General features: G+C 43.5%; 1 long non-coding RNA gene across 1 annotated transcript in view; it reads left to right on the top strand.

Annotated features, from left to right (window-relative positions):
- Nucleotides 1-2,769: 2,769 nt before the first annotated feature.
- Nucleotides 2,770-19,464, top strand: part of LOC144173228 (uncharacterized) — a 189,543-nt gene continuing 172,848 nt past the window's right edge. Inside the window, exon 1 of the long non-coding RNA XR_013323198.1 lies at nt 2,770-3,099. This is a non-coding gene — a long non-coding RNA (uncharacterized LOC144173228). The remainder of the gene's footprint in view (nt 3,100-19,464) is intronic.

The raw sequence follows: 19,464 nt of genomic DNA on the forward strand, positions 1-19,464 counted from the left end.
TCTTCCTCAAGATTCTTTATTTTTCTTCACGTAAAATAAAAATAGCTTCAAATGGGCTTTTGTAGGAGGATCAACACCACCTGTTGCATTTTGAAAGTTGCTTTTCAGAGCCGAATATGCGTACCGCCGGGAAGCTGACAAATGCGCAATACGCGGAATAATTGGTATTGCCACGCGTGCAAGGAAAACGAAAAGTGAGCGCGTATAGCTACTGATATAGAGAGCGTATTTTTTACTGATATATAAACTCACCAAGTCTCTTTTTATTAAAAGCACCTTTGCGTTTCCTGCTTTCCAATATATCTTCGTTTCTACCGTGCACCTTCAATTTCGTGGATGAAAACAAATAGCTTTGTGGTTCTTAAATGGGAAGCATATCTTGACAAACCATGACATGCTGCGTGCGTCAATTTTTGGCGCCGCTCTTTTGTTTCTTTGAAGCCATCTTCAGCGCTCGTTGCAAAACTCCTTTTGGCATAATGAACAGCCCGAACATAAAGGCATTAAAGGCACGACCCTTCCAAATGACTTATACTGGGGGAATCGGCCATGCATGTCAGTTTCATCTTGGGGAACAGCGCGAACCAACAGGGACACAATAAGAAAGAAGTGGACAGGACTAGCGCTGTCAGTTGCATGTCAGTTGTATTTTGTGCAAAGCAAATCTTGAGCTCATATAAGCCTAAACATATGTACACAAAAAATTACACCTTTCTTTTTAATTAAAACTTTACCTTGGATCAGGTTTTCCTAAAATATACGAGAAATCCCGATTAAACGGGCGCCGAAGAGGTGAGATTAAAGCATACCAAAAAAGGAAGATGTAGGTAAACGTGCCCCACGCTGGCGCGAGTGGCACAAAATACGAAAATAAAAATCTAACGGAACACGCGCAAGCTTATGTCCGCTCCCAGAGCGGTGCCACGAAGTTTATCTGAATAAAACCACAAAAGCCCGGTTACGGTGTGCGTTTCACTAATACAGAAGAGAAAATCAGGAAACTAACGCGTGTACTGCTGTCCTTTTAAGCGGCGCTTATGACCTCACCCAGGCACGTGGCCCTCGCCATGCCTGCTAGTGGCTGTTTCCCCTCGTGTTGGTTTTGGTAGCTTTACCCTGTTTGACTTTATATTGCTCGTCAATAAAATATCATTTGCTTGGGCCGAGAAGGCTCGAAGCTCTCGAAAGTAAAATTGCGTTACAGGACGAGCCTACCGGCTTCTGTAAATCACTTGCAGGTTCTTTATTCTCCGGACAAAAGTGGACCAGACTGTTACCAAAACGACAAATGCAAAGAACGCGAACCATAGTGTAATGCCTAGGGAAACAAGGTGGTCGCATTGCTAGGTCGCCCCCACTAGGTTGGCGTAAGCGGAGGATAAAGAAAGTCATAGATTTAGAACCCGAGCAACTCAATGGTTGCTGTAGGCATAATGTCTAATAAAAAAAATAGCTGTTACATGGTCTTTCTTGGTGCGGCTCGATGCTTTACCGAAAGAACTGGCATCGAGAGTTCTTAGACGATGACTGTCTTTACGCGAAAGGCGTACAAACAGGCTTTTCTCCTACAGGGAGCTAAATACTCATTACAGGCCTGAATGATCCCGCTGAGTGTGTAGGTTTACTGACGAAATATTTAGTGAAGAAATCATTTAGAAATATGCGAAATATTATTAAGCATAAAACAACCATACAATCTTGACAAAAATTGTTCTTAGAGATCTTGAAGAGAAATAAATCAATAAAAAGAGATTGACGAACCACCATTATTGTATATTTACAGAGAATTGCGTAAACAATATTAGGAACATCGACGAACCTGTAAGTCATTTCAACTGCTCACTTTGTTTTTACCTTTTTTTCTTTCAGTCAATCATTGGCACACCAAAATCTCTGTCTTTATCAAAAGCGCCCTGCAGTGAAACGTCCGAGTGCCTAACTGTCGATGTGCTAATATGAGTGCGTATCGAACGTCCGTGTAGAAAAACCCACTAAAAACGTGTTAATCTATTTCTTACGTTACGTAGATCTTGAATTGTGTCGTGATTGATTATTTTCTTTTGATAAACGATTAGTTATTACAATGTTTGTTTAAGGTGGCAGTGGAGTCGCTTTTTAGAGAAGAGCTCTATTTTGCTATTTTCTAAGGATTTCTTCTTGTCGTGATCGGTCAGCGGTATTGTTCACCTGAAAAGGCTGTGCGGCAAAGATAAATTTCAGCTAATCCTGACACAAGGGTGTTCTTGTTCTTTACCGCTATCAGAAAACGGGTGAAGCGGACGGAATCAAATCAGCGTCCTTGCAATCAGCAGTATATTGCCCTAACAACTGAGCTACTGCTGCGGATTAACCACTAAACTAAATAAACACTGTTCAATTACAATTAATCGTCTGCCACAGAAGCTGCTTAGCGCTGCTTCTCTATTATAACCGTCATGCACGACGGCTTTTATCGGCATGCAGCAAGGCCGTTTCTTTTGCTCGTTCCGTCCTCTATTACTGTATTCGGGGTTTTCCCAAGCGCGGAACAAGAGCCGTCCATTTGTGCTTCTTCGACGGGAAGGTGGTTGCTTCGGCCGCTAATTGTATTGACTTGCGATGCTTGCATTGCTTTTAAGATACAACCGTTCGCCAGCTCCCTGAGACAACGCCGGGGATTAGGCGATGCCATGACGTGATGAAGTTGCGTTTTCTGCCCGACGCCGGTGCTACTGCGTCACCGGCCGCTCAAAGGCGCTTCGTCACGTCCGCCTAAACAGACGAGTGAAGCATCGTCTGCGAGCCTCCGCTCGCAGACGATGCTACAGCTGCAGCGTCTGTGGAACGTTCGGGGCACCGTCGTTCCTATGCCTCGTTTTCGGACCGTTTTACGCAGTTTTCCGCGTAGAAACGTGTGGTTTTATTGGAAATACCTCCTCGGTTGGTGCGTGAGTTGTGCGAATATGTGTAACAGTGACAGAGACAAGACTAAGGCCCTTCCCTGTGGACTTAAGGGCGACTGGTATCCGTCGGTGGCACTCCGCAGTTTCCATCGATATTCGCCGCTTCGCTCTCAATTGCGGTCAAATGAACTTTCCTGTCTGTTGGAGCCTTCAAAAGGTGAGAACTGCTTATATTTACCGTTTCCAAACTAGGTGCTGCTGAAAAAGTTGGCCACATCAAAAATTTTCGGCGTCGTGAGCTGGAGTGCACGTAAGGTGTTTTTTGTGTCCACCACCGTGGGGATGGAGAAGACTGCAGGTGGTGAGAAACTTAGAGGACGTGCTCTTGAAATTGTGCGTTCACTAATCATGAGGATGATAGTGGAAGATTCCGCGGAAGTCGTGTCCGCTGGCTGGCTCGGAAGGTATATCAGTAAGGAACCGTGATTTCCGGTAAGCTTACTATTTCAACCGTCATTTAAGATGAATTCAAAAAGGTGATAACCTGCTGATTATTATGGCCACAGTAGCGGTGGAAAATTGGTTGGAGAAATAGCGCGATTCGTTTGGCTGCATTTTATGCATCCCGTTGTGCTTTGTATTCCATGACAGCTTTGTGAATTACCCAAACTTGTGTCAGGTAATAGCAGTGTCGGCACTCCATAAGTATTTGGAAAGGCAGTAGAGCCCCCTGTAATATTTTTTATTCGAAAATTGCGTCCTGGGATCAAAACTGGTTCTAAAAAGCTCTCGCCGAAGTTTACGCACATACAGATATATGAAACATATATCCCTCGTGAGCTGACATCGATAACGCCGGTGACGCCGGGACGATGCGAAGTTGGGGTTTAAGTGCAACGTCTTTGCACCAGGTGAAGTCTTTTGTGAGCAGCACTCAGATGCTTCGTCACTGCTATCCAGACAACCGGTCACTTAGCGTGCCCGCGTCTGGAGGCTGTTCCTGTCTTAGCAGCACCGTTTCGCGAATGCCAGCGCTCCTACACGAGGTTTTTGAAGACTGCGGTCTTGAGCTACTTAAACTCGACAATTTTGCCCTGTCTCTCTGTATGTCTTTGAGTGAGTGAGTGAGTGAGTGAGTGAGTGAGTGAGTGAGTGAGTGAGTGAGTGAGTGAGTGAGTGAGTGAGTGAGTGAGTGAGTGAGTGAGTGAGTGAGTGAGTGAGTGAGTGAGTGAGTGAGTGAGTGAGTGAGTGAGTGAGTGAGTGAGTGAGTGAGTGAGTGAGTGAGTGAGTGAGTGAGTGAGTGAGTGAGTGAGTGAGTGAGTGAGTGAGTGAGTGAGTGAGTGAGTGAGTGAGTGAGTGAGTGAGTGAGTGAGTGAGTGAGTGAGTGAGTGAGTGAGTGAGTGAGTGAGTGAGTGAGTGAGTGAGTGAGTGAGTGAGTGAGTGAGTGAGTGAGTGAGTGAGTGAGTGAGTGAGTGAGTGAGTGAGTGAGTGAGTGAGTGAGTGAGTGAGTGAGTGAGTGAGTGAGTGAGTGAGTGAGTGAGTGAGTGAGTGAGTGAGTGAGTGAGTGAGTGAGTGAGTGAGTGAGTGAGTGAGTGAGTGAGTGAGTGAGTGAGTGAGTGAGTGAGTGAGTGCAGTATTTTCATAATTAGGATGAACTCTCTTGGGACGGCATTGCCACCTGCAATCTCTTATTCTATGTATGTAGATGACGCCCAGATATCATATAAATCATGCAATATATCAATCTGCGAACGTCAAGTCCAGCTTGGTGTAAAGAAACTTGCCAGCTGGGCAGACAAGAATGGTTTTAAATTGATTCCCGCAAAAAGTTCCTGCGTTGTGTTCGCCAGGAAGCGCGGCGTTCATCTGGACCCCGACATTACTCTCAATGGCGTGTCGCTTCCTGTGAACAAGGAGCACAAGTTCTTAGGTGTTGTGTTTGACGACAAACTCACATTCATTCCCCACATTAAAAGGGACTTAAGCATAAATGTCTCAAAACAATGAATATGCTTAAGGTTCTCTCCCACCAATCCTATGCTGCCGACAAAGAACTCCTGCTGCGCTTGTATACTGCTTTGGTTGGGTCTCGTTTGCACTATGGCAGTGGGGTGTATGGGTCGGCGACTAAAACAGCGTTACGAATGCTTGACCCAGTGCTACACTTGGGGCTTTTTCTCGCATCGGGTGCTTTTCGCACTAGCCCTGTCGAGATTCTGTATGTCGAGTGTAACAAGTGGAGCCTTGACAACCTACGAACGTACATGGACTTGCTTTATGCTTTTAAAATTTCATCGCTGAATAACCATGCCCTTTATACTGTCTTTAACGATACATCCACATCTCTGCTGTTTGTAAATCGTCCATCCGTTCCTCTGCCCTTTTCACTTAGAGTGAGAGAGCGAGCCTCGGATCTCAACGCTTCGTTTTTAGATGTGTACAGATCATCCTTTTCAGACATTTTACTTCCTTGGAAAGTTCGTCCTGTGTCGTGCGACCTTTCTTTCATGAAACTTGACAAAACTCGGGTACCACAAGCTGCAATACTGCAGCACTGTCTGTCTCTGCAGTTTAAATACCCATGTGCAGAATTCCACAGTGACGCATCTAAGACCTCCAGTATGGTGTCCTGCGCTGCTGATGGTCCGAATTTTAATGCAGCCAGAGCCATGAGCGTACACAAAACCATTTTTTCAGCAGAAGCATATAAAATTTCACTCATCGTACAGCCCATTCTTGAAAATCAAATTCCCAGTTCCAGACTGCCAACGAGTTGGCAGACGAGAGGGCCGCTGCTGCTGCACTCAGAAACACTGTAGACATTACAACGATACCCTATACAGACCTCAAGCCACACATAAGACAACACTTGCGCAGAACATTGCAAACACACTGGGATGAACAGACAGATAACAAGTTACACGTTATAAAACCACGCTTGGGACCATACACCACTGACACGCAACAGACACACAGAAGTCGCCTTGGGTAGGCTGCGGATAGGGCACACCCATGCAACGCACTCGTATCTGCTGACGGGATCTTCTAGACCCCAGTGCAGGAGGTGCGTAGAGGCCCTATCCGTAGTGCACATACTAATCACATGCAAGGCACTTCACACAACATGACACGAACACTTCAGACAACTCTACAGACAACATATTCCTCTACATCCATCGTTGTTTTGGCTTAGTTTCAACTGATCGAGCGAATTGCGACGACCCGTCGGCGGCCGGCGGACTAAACGGTGGGCCGACTGACTCGGTCGCGGAAGGTCGGCGAGCCGTGCAGTAGCGCAGCCAATTGTCAGCTCCTCTCCTGCTGACGTCACACGAAAACGCCACAAAAAATGGGAGAGCGTAAAGAGAGGAGGACAGCATTTTCGAATTGATTTTTCTACTAAATAAATTCGCGTAAACGCGCAGAGTGGTCGAAACAGGGCCCAGGGACTCCGGACTACAGTTTGCGCTCGTAATCCCGCATTGTTTACAAATCACTTCAGTGTCCCTTTAAATAGCTTCTTCTCTGGCGCTTTTTGCCCTCTTTGGCCTTGCGTCATTAAACACCAACCATCATCATCATCATCATAAGAAAAGAAAGCCTCATTGGTGCAAAATAAGCAGCCTTAAGTTTCCTCCCTCCAGACACTTGAAAAGAGTCTGTATTCATGACAGCGGGAAATTATATCCGGTAGTTACATATCACGGTTGCTGCTGCTTTTTGAGTGCCTCAACTGCACTATACGAGACCGGTTCCGCGCTACGTTTACTTGGACTAGTGATTAATTTTATTTTCCAGTCTTTAACGTACAGTACTGTCAAGGCGTTACTTTCTGGTCATAATCGCAGAAGAAAGCGAAGGATAGACACTCACTTACCTAAGTGCTAAACATCCCGGCGATTTCTTCGCTCTTGACATTTTTTATCGAAATTGGGGCTCCCAAAGCCCTCTTTAGGTTAGGCTGAACATTTTTCGTTTGGTTGCCCTTTCTCTCCTGGATTCTTCCCTCCGTCTAGCTTGCATATAGTCTCCAAATCAATGTGTTTACTCTAGCGGTACATTGTTTGTTGCTGAATAAAAAAATTCTTCCTTGTTCTATAATTGCTTGCGACTTTCAGTAAGTCGTTTTGACCGCAATGTATCTGCCTTATTTAGCAGAGCAGTTTCTTAGCCATTGCTACTTTTTAATTTGTGCATCAAAGGTCTAAAACAGAGCATAACTGTACCATAAGGGGGAGCCTTTGCGAATTTCGTAAAACTTCTAGGAGAGCGCTGCTTTCTTGAACAAAAGATACCATATTTACTCGATTCTAACACTAACATGATTGTAACATGAGGGATGAGTTTTGATTGTATCCAGAAAAAAATATAAAATCGCTACAGTAACACGACGGATCACTTTTTGTCTCGTAAAAAACAGGAAGAACCACCAAAATACTTACGCGTGGCCAGCGGAAGCACGGAAAAAACGTGCATCTATCAAAACTAGACGCCCAGCTGTGGCGCTTTGATATACCTTTAAACTTTCACGGGATGCCCATCTGTCGAGCGGCATGGCTTCTTTTGAGCTGTACCAGTTCAACACTGACCGTCATGAGGTGGTTGCACTGTTCCGTGACGAAATTACCAACACGCTTCTACGATTCGTCGTGGCGGCCGTAGCGAGGCCCAAGAAAACCTTTCCGGCCGGGTTCACACGTGTAAAGGCGCTCCCGCTGGAGCCACCATCCGCTGGTGGACGAAGCGTCAAGTCTTGGGGAAGTAGCTGAATTGCCGATTTCTTCAGCCATTTAAATAGAGCGTTTCTTGAAACGGGCGTCGTACTGAGCACAACACGTCGCCATCGCAAAGGGAGCTGAAGAGGAGTAGAAAACCACCTGTGCGGCCATACTGTAGGAAAAAAAACAAAGGAGAAGCGAAGCGCTCCGCCCGCCGTCAGCACTGTGGTAGTCACCGCCAAAAAAAAAAAAAAAAAAAAAACAAGCAGAAGGAGCCGGTCTTGGATTGTAGTGAATCCAAATGGCTCTGGCACATTTTGCCAACATAGATCGCTAAATGGCCAAAACTGTCGCCGTCGATAAGAATTGGGTGCATCATTGCCCTGTTTAGGCGACATGAATTCCCGTATGCAATTGTAGCGCGAGGGTCAACTTCAGGTAGCGAAAATTAGAAAAAAATCTCCCGTTAGAATCGAGTAAATACGTAACTAAATTATCTTGAAGCTAACGTTTGTTACAGCCTACTTTGCCGGATTCTTGTCATTGACTCAAAAAGGCGTCAGCGCGTGCAAGTCGATAAAAGAGTACATTTTTGCCATCTGCTTTGTGCTCAAGTGGTTTATCATGTGAAGGTGTTTCAGGTTTAATTTTAAGAATGTCCTCTCCTGCCCCGATGGGGGCGCATATTCCCGCTACTTCCAAAGAATAACGGCGAAAGAAAGCTTGCTGCCTAGACCAGCCTGTTAGGCACACGCGCTTTATGTTCAAGGGGCTGGGGCTGCCATTGTTTCCTACGCTTCGACGCAAAATGTAAGAAGGCTTAAGCGCATTCCGCACCTCTTGATAAGGTATGAGAGAATTGAGGTCGTAACATCACGCTTCTGACAAGTCAGCCCTTGTCAATTTGCGTGACTATGAAAATGACATGTAAAGCAACCTCAGCCAAATAAGACACAGTCACATGCTGTTGTGTTCTCTTTCTTGCTGGATTTTTTCCTGGGCAGAGTCACACAACCTAATAGTCCAGGAGCCTTTTTCACACACAGACAGCATGTACGTAATTCTGTGATGTGGCACAAAATATCAATCTAAAACCGTACAAGCTGCATTCTATGGTACAATGTTTAATAAACCCAACGTCCTTGCTGGCCCAAGCAATGCCAGTCCCATTGACTAGAGATCTCTCCTGAAAAACTTGCCAGTAAACGCGTAGTCATGGCCGGAAATCGCCACTATGCCACAGATTGTCGTATGGGGCAATACTGTGCATGCCTGCTGGTATTCCAGCTTATCCTATAATATTCAAGGGCTTAATAGCGCAGTGTTGAAGTTTGTTTCTCTAAAACTACGTCCACGCGAACAACTAGCAGCCAAACAAACGCAGGAACCAACCAGCGAAAAAAGAGGGATTGCTTGCCCCACTGAACCCCCATTTTTTAACACAATGTGCTGCTTCTTACTATGGAGCGAAACTTTAGATATAGACGCAGTTGTCTGGATATACTTGAAATATAGGGTAAGTGTTTCCACAAAGAAATTGGGAGGTTTGCTAAATATCTTGCGTAAAATAGCCCACAACACTTGTGATAACTGTCGCATGAGTCACATGTCTTGACAAACCTATAACTCAAAACTGTACTCGCCGGCCGTACTCGAACGATGGAGGTTGGTTCGCAGCGGAAGTACCTCTTTAGAACGATGGTTCCATTTTAATTAAAAATGTTTAGTTGCAATAAGCCATTCTCCAGCAATTCATTTGTAAAAAGCCAGCCAGAGGTTCCCCATTTATTCAGAATTTCTCAACATTTTTTGTTGAGTTACGGTTTACAAGCATGCACCGCTATTGAATCTGCAAGTGAGACTAGTATAATAGAAGCTTCGGTACGAAACGCACAGCAAGAAAAGCACAGTTTATGTGATGGGGAGCGTCGGAAACGCGAGCTGCCCGTTTCCGGGGGATCAAAATTCCGCGTAAAATTTGCGAACTCAGTGAAACCTGATCGGAAACAAATATCGCTCCCTATCACGCACTTTTGCTTTCTCTGCCAAGCAAATACCACCGTAACGGTACCCTCTTGCTTCTTCCCCCCGCTGAACTTCGAACCTGGTGTATAGAATTACTCGAAGAACACTTCAACGCGATCTCAGTTCTCCCTTGTTCCCTGTCACTGAGCCAGTGGCGTTTTCTGATGTCGATTTGTTGAGGATAGTTTTTTATTATATAAGTATTGATATATCTGCTTTCCTACTTTTCGATTTTTTGGCAATGCCGAAGACGTCTTGTGCCTACTGAATTTGCGGCGAATCAAGTACTCCTGTAAAACATCGAGTAGAGTTTACATAGGCGCAGTTCACGGACAGATATGCGCGTTTTCTACAAACACCGAAGACTACACCGACTTAAGCACTTCGGCATCTGGGAATGAGAAGTACATCACCGTAGGACAGGCCGTCTGGTCTGACAGAAACTTGCTCAACCATGAACTTACACGGGGTGTTGGTTTCGACATTCACAGAAAAAGTACAAAGTTAGAGTCGTTTGAATTGCACCTGTCACAAGAGAATAATATAAATTCCCAGTTACAGCAAAAAAAAAAAAAAGAATGGTTCGAGCATGGGCGCTGTATTACAGAAAACAAAAACGCTGTTCGCAAAACTGTCAAGCGTTCTAGCTAGAAGGTTATGTTTCAAGGAGGTTGAATGTCATCGCCCTTCATGCATAACCAAAAGGTCTATTGTCACCATTTGATATTGGAACACAGGAAAACCTTCATTAGACCTGCATGGTAATATTATGCGTAATTTGTTTGTTCTGGCTGATATTTCTGTGTCTAGCGCTTTATTTGCCCGTGGCAGTTCGCTTCCTAAGTCTCTGTACCATCACTTCGTAACTCTCAAATACTGGCGAAGGGGTAGCGGATAAGGCAAGGAAGAGACTGCTGAAGCCCGGAACCAGTTTTCAACTATTCTCGGTGATTGCTCTAGTGCACACGTCACTGAGGAGGTGGTTTTCGTCTTGGAATAACTTACTCGCCTGGGTCCAACGAATTATTCCTTTTATGCCAGGACGCATCGTGGACGCTTATAAACATGACTGCGGCTTCGCTAACCCTAATTACTACCTTTACGGGAGATAAAGGCCAAATGGCGTCAGACTTAAAAGCTGTCATTACTGCCATTGCTAGTATTCTTCAGCCACATCAGCCACAGATGTGACCCAGATTGTGAAATACAGTGTCGCAATCGTGACAAGGTTGATGAGCGTGCATGGCGCGGCATCGTTTCGTTTCTCCACGTCGGTAAAACGGAGAATGTCCTGCAGCACGAAAACAAACAGTGTTTTAACAATGCTTGACTTGAAAATTTGGAGGTTAAACGTGGTGGGTATATTTGCTTGTCTTTTCCCCTCCGGCCTCATTCTCAAACAATGATTTCCCAAAGGATATTTCTCAAAGGTTACTTGGTGCTGTGATGAGAAGTGTCACGCCTTCTCGTTTTTTTTTTTAAATATTGGACTCGCGGACACTGGGCCAAATAATCCTACTCTTTAACCGTGTCGGTGTAAATTCGGTGGATAACTTGTCGCATATTTTACAATACTAGAAAAACAGCAATTAGCAGGTACTTTAGGCGTTCGTCGGGCAAGTATTGTTCTTCGTTATACTAGCCTTACAATCACTAGAAAAAATCTTGATCGGAAAAAGACAGACATGAATAATACCGGATCTCCTTGTATATAAAAGGCAAAACATTTAGATGGTGGTTGTGAGGATCACTGGGTACGGCTCATCGACACTGGGTACGACAAAAACGCTCTTCAGAGCGAAGAAAAGGACATCCAGGGCACAGACGTCTTCTAATCGTGTGTGCATGGACATTGTCTAGCCAGCAGGCAAGCACTTTTCATTTTTTCCCTTCCTCGAAATGCTGAACATGACCAAAAGAAACATGAAATGCTTCCGAATATTTTAGAGTGCTCTTACGGCCGCAAGAGGGAGCCCACCGCTCTTGTCGCAACTGGCAGAACATGTCTGCATGCACAGATCCTCTTTCCCGTGTGGCTGAACGGCCGAGGAGCGTGCTTTTTCTGTCGTACTCGGTAGCGACCAGGCTACAGTGTACGTAACTGAAAAGTAAAAAGAAGTAAGAAACAAGTACTGGCCAATATTTTCCAAATAGCGAAGGAGACCATAATAATATTTTAAATTTCAACTTCGAACATGTTTGCGGAATCAATTACTTCCTACGAATACACACACATAAATTAAGCCCGACGTTCAGGCTCATATAGAAACTTCGTGATGACAACTTTGTTGCGTCGCAGCAGGTCACCATTGATAGACGCACACCACGATAACTTCAGTTCAGCAGCTTTAGACACGAGTTGGTTTCTTTGTATATATCGACAAATTTTGAGTGTTTGCTTAATATTAGGTATTAAACTACTAATCTCGTATTTATTCTTTATTGCTTATTCATCTATTCCTGACGCGTTATTTCTCTTTTACGTTGTTATTTATTTGTTTTTTTGCTGATTTCTCGAACATTTATATTTTTATAAACTACCTTTCGTAAATTGTTCATGTTTGTGCATTTTCGTTTTGTTGTTTTTTAATTTAGGGGTGAAGCCCCTAAGAACACAGGCTGTTGACGTCTCCTGTCCTCATCGTCGTAATAGTCGTCTTATGTTCTCAAGGCACTAAAACATCAACATCAGGAAACTCGTTTACGCCTCGCGCTTGACTGTAACCGGTTATAAAAAACACTAGAACACTCGTTTACGCCTCGCACTAGAGAACTTTATGCTTCAAATACAAGAAACTTTTACAGCAAAGCTGTATACCTCTACAACCCCCCCCCCCAAACCACCCCCAACGGTTGCATCTCCGTTGCAAAACCAAAGTGCCAAGAACTGCTTGTACCCTGCATGCTTCGCCCCTCCGCAGGTTTCACGTTAGAAGAGATGGCCAGAGATTTTTGTATACTTTCTTTGGTTTTGTTTGTTTGTTTGCTTGTTTGTTTGTCTGTTTTTTTTTGTTTGTTTGTTTGTTTGTTTGTTTGTTTGTTTGATTCTGTGAGTCCTTTTTAAACTTGTGCCGTCACAAAAATATTTTGCATTCCCCAACCCAAAGCACTTTATACGTGAATAAAGAATAGCGCACACAAATTTTTGGAGTTAACCAGGAAACCAATTCATTACTGGACGTTGTTGTCATGTTTGCAGTAGACTTTGCGGCACTACGTATACGGTGAACAAGTTCAAGAGACCCTTCGTTGTTTGCTCTGAAATTGGAAATAATATTTTGATACTGGCAGTACATTCCAAGCAGTCAGGCTGCATGTACTGATGAAAATCCTCGGGAATTTTCGATAGCTTCTTGGGCAAATATACAACGTGATTAATTGCCTAATTTTAGGCTCACTGTAACGCAGTTTCTTTTTCTTGATATGTATACCCTGTCGAGAAGATAATCGCAGACAAACGCAACGCCAAGAGAGAATTGGTAATAAGGTTGAGAGACCAATATCCGTGAATTTTCGTAAGTGCGTGCTGGTGCACATGTCTTGAAAACTGCTTTGTCTTCAAAAACTTCAGCACAGTGGGCGGGGGCGGGGGGAATACAACGCTTGCAGAATATACACTCTTATTGCTACGATAACTTTGTAAATGAGACTAGTTCTCCACTGGGGTAAAAAATATGTATAACGGATGTAGAAGTTCAAAGTCGTTGGCGGCACTTGCTAAAGCCGCAGAACCTATTTTTTCACCAAAATTTTTATCCTAATTTAAGCCTTCTTCTTGCATAACAACAAAAACACCTCGATATTTTTTTAATCTTGCCACCTCCCCGGCAAATTCATTAAGGTAATTGAGAAGGCGCGATTTTGAGCTTGAACGTTTTTAAATATCGCCAATTATTCCTCTTTCTCCTGTATTTTTGACTTGCCACTGCGCTCTTAATTTCCCTAAAAGCTTCAAGCCAAGACCAGGCATTTGTGTTTCCAAAAGTGAGAACGTCACCTTTACGGGCGCTCGCCCTTCTCGGGGTATTTCTACTGGCGCTTCCGCGAATGCCTTCAGGCATTATTTACACAGCTAGACCATCACAAGCCACGTTTTTGCCCCGCCCGCTCCACTAAGAAATATATACATTCATTACTTTTCTCTATACATTTTACGTTGGAGCAATAGGCAACAAGAAAGTCACGCGTGTGTACATAATCAGGCAACGTCTTACAAATAAAGCGACCTATAAAATCGCCTGTCAAACTGAGAAGCAGCTCGAATAAATGTATTTTTCGTGAAAAAATGGGGTCTTCTGGTTCTTTATCCAAATTCTGGTTTAAAGTGCATTCGCTACCTACAATTGACAAAAGTAGTCACCAAATTTTAAGTGGTAAAACAATGTTAGTAAGGTTATCCCCATAAATTCAGCCAACAGAGAAAGAGCAAGTTTATTACGAAATTCACAGGACATGTGCACTGCGTATACAACAAAAGGCCTCTTAGACAACGGGAGGCACATAGCAGGCTCCCCTAAAAAAGCGTGAAAAAGTGCTTGTCACATTCCGCTCCACAGAAATGACTGCATGTACAACAGGCCGCCGAATGTTACATATGACCAGAGAAGTTACATTATTCTGTAGCCCTCCACGATGACACGCATGATACACAAAACAAAACGTCGGTACTCAGTGCACCACCCCTAACGTTTTGAGTGCTAAATAGTATTGTGAAATCAGCCGTGTTTAACTGATTACGATGCGTTCTGTGCGCTCCCCTCCTTTTTTTTCGAACTTCTACAGCCTATCTTTCGTGGCTTTTTTGTTCAAATATAGTTCATCCTCTTGTTCTTTACCATTTAATATGCATGGTTCATTCTTCCGTAGAGCTGAAGAAATAGGAGCCACTGTGCAGAAACAAGAGACCACTCACGAGTTCGTTTTTTTTCTGCATAGGATGCGATACGTTAAGCAGGCGGGCGCATGACCAAGCCCCGCATGCCTTTTTGTAAGTTCATTGCATTGTGCAGTCGGATGAGGGTTGGACGCCTCTATCCCTTCCTGAGCCACCATAATGTACCCTTCCTGATTTATGGTCCTGAATAAACCGGATTATTGAGCATGATAGGGGGTGGGGAACGTGATGCTACGCTCCAAGTCGGAAGACTTTTTTGGCCATGCATTTATATACACACAAAGGTAGCGGTGAGCCCTAATCACAAGGGCTTCGTGCCGGCTTCTATGTCCAGGTGAACGAGGTCAGCGCCAGCTTATAGCCTGGACAGTGCGGATTTAATCAAGAGATTCCCTCGTTTGTATATACTGTCCCAAAGGGCTTTTATGAATGCTTTATCCGACCTGTGTTCCAAAGGAAAGACACATGGAGGTAGAAAACAAGAGCCGAGAAATTTCATTTGGCGGCCTAGTTTAAGCCGCCACTTATTGAAATTTTTTGTGATATTTGAAGCACATTTTGTGCCGATTGCCGCGTCTACTTATTTGGTTGCCACACGATATTTTCTTAATTAACAGGCCTGAATAACAGCAAGGAGGCGAAGAAATAGTAAAATAATATTCCTGCAGGTGTATTTATGCTCTAAGCTGCCTTCAGCAAAGTAATGAAAACTGGGGATGAGAAGCCCCTCGCACAGTTAATTTTACTGCGCAGTACTCATTGCGTATTCTTTTGGGGCAAGTTTTTGTTTCGAAATATAGATAACTGGACTTATTCTTGCCTGGCTTCAAGAAATTTTTGTTGAGACAAAGCAGCGACAAAACCACCTTTCCCTTGTGATTATCAACCTTTTTGTTTGAAAGAGGACATTTTGTTACAGTCTTTGAAAAAGTGGAATGATCGCATTTAATGCGCAGGTCCTGCCTGACCACTCAAAAGGAGAAGCAACTAATCGCAAGTTACCTCTCTACTATACAGTTTAGTCATAGTGGACGCGAATACACACCCCTGGACAGACGAGCTCGCAAACGGCACGGTTTTACATGAGTTGCCTCTAAAACGACTTGTAACGCTTCCCATCTCGAAATTCTTCCTATCCTTCAACGTAGGTCTGCAAAGCGCAGTTTCATCGCTCTTGCCGGCCTCTTCAGCATGCGCAACCCATATGTCCCATTTGTAATACATACCATCCGATGATTAAGAAGCCGGCATTGCTATTTCGCTCCCCCAAAAAAGAGGGGCTTGGAGACGTGACTGCTCCTGATCATGTCCGCTCCCCCCTCAGAATGGGGCCATCTATCACGGGCGTCGCTATCAAATTCCGTGCTTGTCAGGATTGGTTTAGCCGAAAGGCGCGCGGGGTTCTCTTGACGGCGTTCCCTGCTGTTAGTTTTCACCGCACTGCAGTTCTCTTTCTTCTGAGTATTCGAATCCCAAATTTTTACCTTAGTCCTCAAATCTTTGCTTTTTTCGTTTTTATAGGATGACGATTTTTCTATTATCTGTATAATGCTCCACAATGCATGATCAGGGTACACCATGAATTCTTCCAAAAAGCAGGAAATTAGGACCCCTGAGATATACGCTCAAACTGTTTCGCAGCTTGATGGAGACAAACAATAAAGTATAGACGGTACGCGCTTTTTTTTCCATTTCAGCTCGCAATGTACCTTTATGCATAAATATCCACGTATAATCCCAACATTATGTGAATATAGCGATCACGTGATTAAGAATTACAGTTAAACCAAGATGTAAAATAGTTCAGTTCAGTTCAGTGCATTTATTTGGACAAACCATGTCTCGGGAGGAGAGGCAAAAGGCATATTAACTCTGCCTGACAGCAGCCATCAACTTCGTGCATGCGACATTGCAACATTGCACAGCAACGGTAAGGAACAAACCAGGACAATAGCTATACAAAGGTAATGTAGAAAAAAACAAGAATATACATTTTTCAAAATAATTTAGTAGCAGTTACAATAGGTATACAATACAAATAATTAGAAACTACACAGAGTAACGCTACACAATTGCAGACATAATTGCAGGAAAATGCAGGAAAAGCCAAAATTGTCATTCATCAAAAGTAATATAGCAGCAAGCACAACAGGCGCACAACACAAATTATAACCAACTACACATAGTTGCGATATACAAACTACACGGAGTAGCGCTACAGAACTCCACACATTAAGTAACGTTTAACTTTTTCTTTAGCGTGAGCGAAGAAAAGTTAAGTAACTACGGAGCAAATTCAAGGCGACACCTCGGATCTCATAGAAGGGAAGCTTATCAAACAATATTTCACGCTTAATTGCGTCAAATGCGATTCTGAAATCTAGAAGAAGTCCAACAGTGTATGCGTTATTTTCAAAATTATTCTGTATTCTTTCTTTATTATTTGACAATCCGATTTCGGAAGAACGATTTTGACGAAAGTCAAATTGTTGATCCACAATCGCGCCAGTCGAATCGAGAAACTTGGTTAACCTTTTCTTCATTAAGTATGCTAGTAACATCGAGAAAATTGGAAGGACTGAAATTGGTCTATAGTTGTTGATATTTTTCATTGGACTACCTTTATGCAATACGATTACTCGGGCAATTTTCATTGAATTCGGAAAGGTGACAGTTGTGAACGCTTGATTACAAACATGAAGCAAAGGCATGCACAAAAAATTCGCGACACTTTAATAGGCTGAGCCTTAATATAATCGTAACCGGCCGAAGTGTTATTAGATAAAGATTGCAGAAAGGAATATATTTTGACTTCCGTGCATGGTGATAGAAAAATAGTGTTATTGCAAGCAGACAAATAGGTGTGATCAATATCAACGTTTGAGTCATTGACGTAACAAAATGTTGATTAAATTTTTCAGCAAGAAATTCGTTACTATATTCTCTGTTATCAAACGTGAGCGTAGATGCGATTGAAGTAGAAGGGTGGCCGACGATAGTCCTCGCTAGTTTCCAAAGTTTTTTGGGTTATGTTGCGATAGACGAGAACTTTTATTTATAATACTGTTGCTTAGCTTTTTGGAGGTCAGAATTGAGCCTGTACCTTAAACGCTTGTATTCGGAAAATATTTGGCCATCATTTTCGCGAATGAACTTATCGAAGAGCCTATCCCTTGTTTTAATTCTTTTGCACAATTCACGCTATACCCATGGTGTTCTGGACTGCCTGTATTTTTTAATCGGTTGCAGTGGGAATGCATTATTATAGCATTGTTTAACTTTGCTAATTAAAAGGTCGTAAGACAGATCAGGACTGCTCGCACTATACACGTCATTGCAGTGTGTGTCTTTCAGCATGACATGACAAAAGTTCCCAATGTTTCGTTACATGCATATTTTCGTCACGTGCAGGTTTCGAGTTGAGGGGGACTCGCCTGTTAACATTCCTATGGGGTGTACTACTTCATGAGCCGCGGACTTAAAGAAACCATCATGAAGAAACAGAAAGAAGCTTTACAAATATATGCCAACCTTTATAACTGCCTAGGTTTCTTTCATGAGAGGTACCTCACTTCTGTGCTCAACGGAAAAAAAAGGAAAATCTTGCTTTCTAAATAGCTAGCACCATCGAGGGAAAACTGGATGAAGCAAAATGCGTTTCTTGTTTATTTTCATTTCAGTTAGGAAGTGATATGCTTCTAAAAGAAGCAAACTATGCCGTTAGGAGAATTTCTGTGAATTTGTAAAACCTTTCGTATCGGTACGCGATGCTTGTTAAGCACATGGGTCATAAACTAGTACGACCCACAGGAATGGGATCAGGTGATTCCCACGAAAATAAAGCAAAAATGAAGTTCGCGAAATTGAAGCAAAAACGAAGCGAAAATGTGAACATCAGTGAAGGTGAACTCACCCTTCATGGATGTATTTCACGGTAAAAAAAAAAAAAATGGGGTTCCCCTCAGTCTAACGACCACGATGGCTGATCATTAAACGGTGGCCTGCAGGATTTTTCTATTTAATTGTGGACGTCCGTGCACTTCTCCAAATCCAAACTGCTCCTACACTGTCAAAATGGAGCAACCAGATAGGCGCCGGCTTGATAACGCAGGGGCCCCAGGTTGATTTCAAGCCACGGGAAGAAGCGTTTATTTGTTTAACTTCATCCGTTTCCGCGTTACAGATTCCCTCAGTGAGAACACTGTAGCTTCGCTTTAAAAACTGCGCAAGTTGTCTGTCACTACCATAGGTACTCCAAGGTGCTCCAAAAAAGCAGGGCGAATATCCACCGTATTAACAAATGTAACCTAAGTACCGCTTAGCTCCTTTAACACTTTTCGGTGCCGTAACGCGTTTAAAGAACCAAACATGTGCTGAAAGGGCGCCTTTTTGAGAACTTATCGCACTTTACCGCTAAGGAAATCATCGTACTAACGAACATTTAACGGAGACAAAGGTAAAAGAGGTAAAAGAGACAAAAGAGACTAAATGTGCGCTAGTACGATGATTTCCTTAGTAACCAATTCGCTCAACTTACCGCCTTAGCTCTTTACCGTACTTAAAATTGTTGAGAAGGTGCTAGTTGGAATACCCTGCTGTGGTAGGGTACCCTAGCTTCTCTCGTTTTCCTCGCTGGTGGAGACGCCATTTAAAATTGTGTGCTTGTCTTGAAGACACACTGCTTCTTGTTTTATAGCAGCAGAACTCATTAGCGACTAACCGATATCACAGAAAGCAGTGTAAACGTGCGACTACATGCCGACATGACGGCCTAGCGCATCAAAACAGCCTCAAACGGGAAGCGCGCTCAAATGAGAGAGACACGATAATTTGCGGTACAGGCGAAAAAAAACGAAGGGTAGTTGCTCCTGCTACCTGGTGTAGCGTCACGCTACACCAGCAAAATCAGAAGTGAATGCTACGTTAGCCACGGGATGCCGCCAGA

Source organism: Haemaphysalis longicornis, unplaced genomic scaffold (genome assembly GCF_048455015.1).
Source record: "Haemaphysalis longicornis isolate Haplotype H1 unplaced genomic scaffold, Haemaphysalis longicornis Haplotype H1 scaffold_3, whole genome shotgun sequence".
NCBI classification, from domain to species: domain Eukaryota; kingdom Metazoa; phylum Arthropoda; class Arachnida; order Ixodida; family Ixodidae; genus Haemaphysalis; species Haemaphysalis longicornis.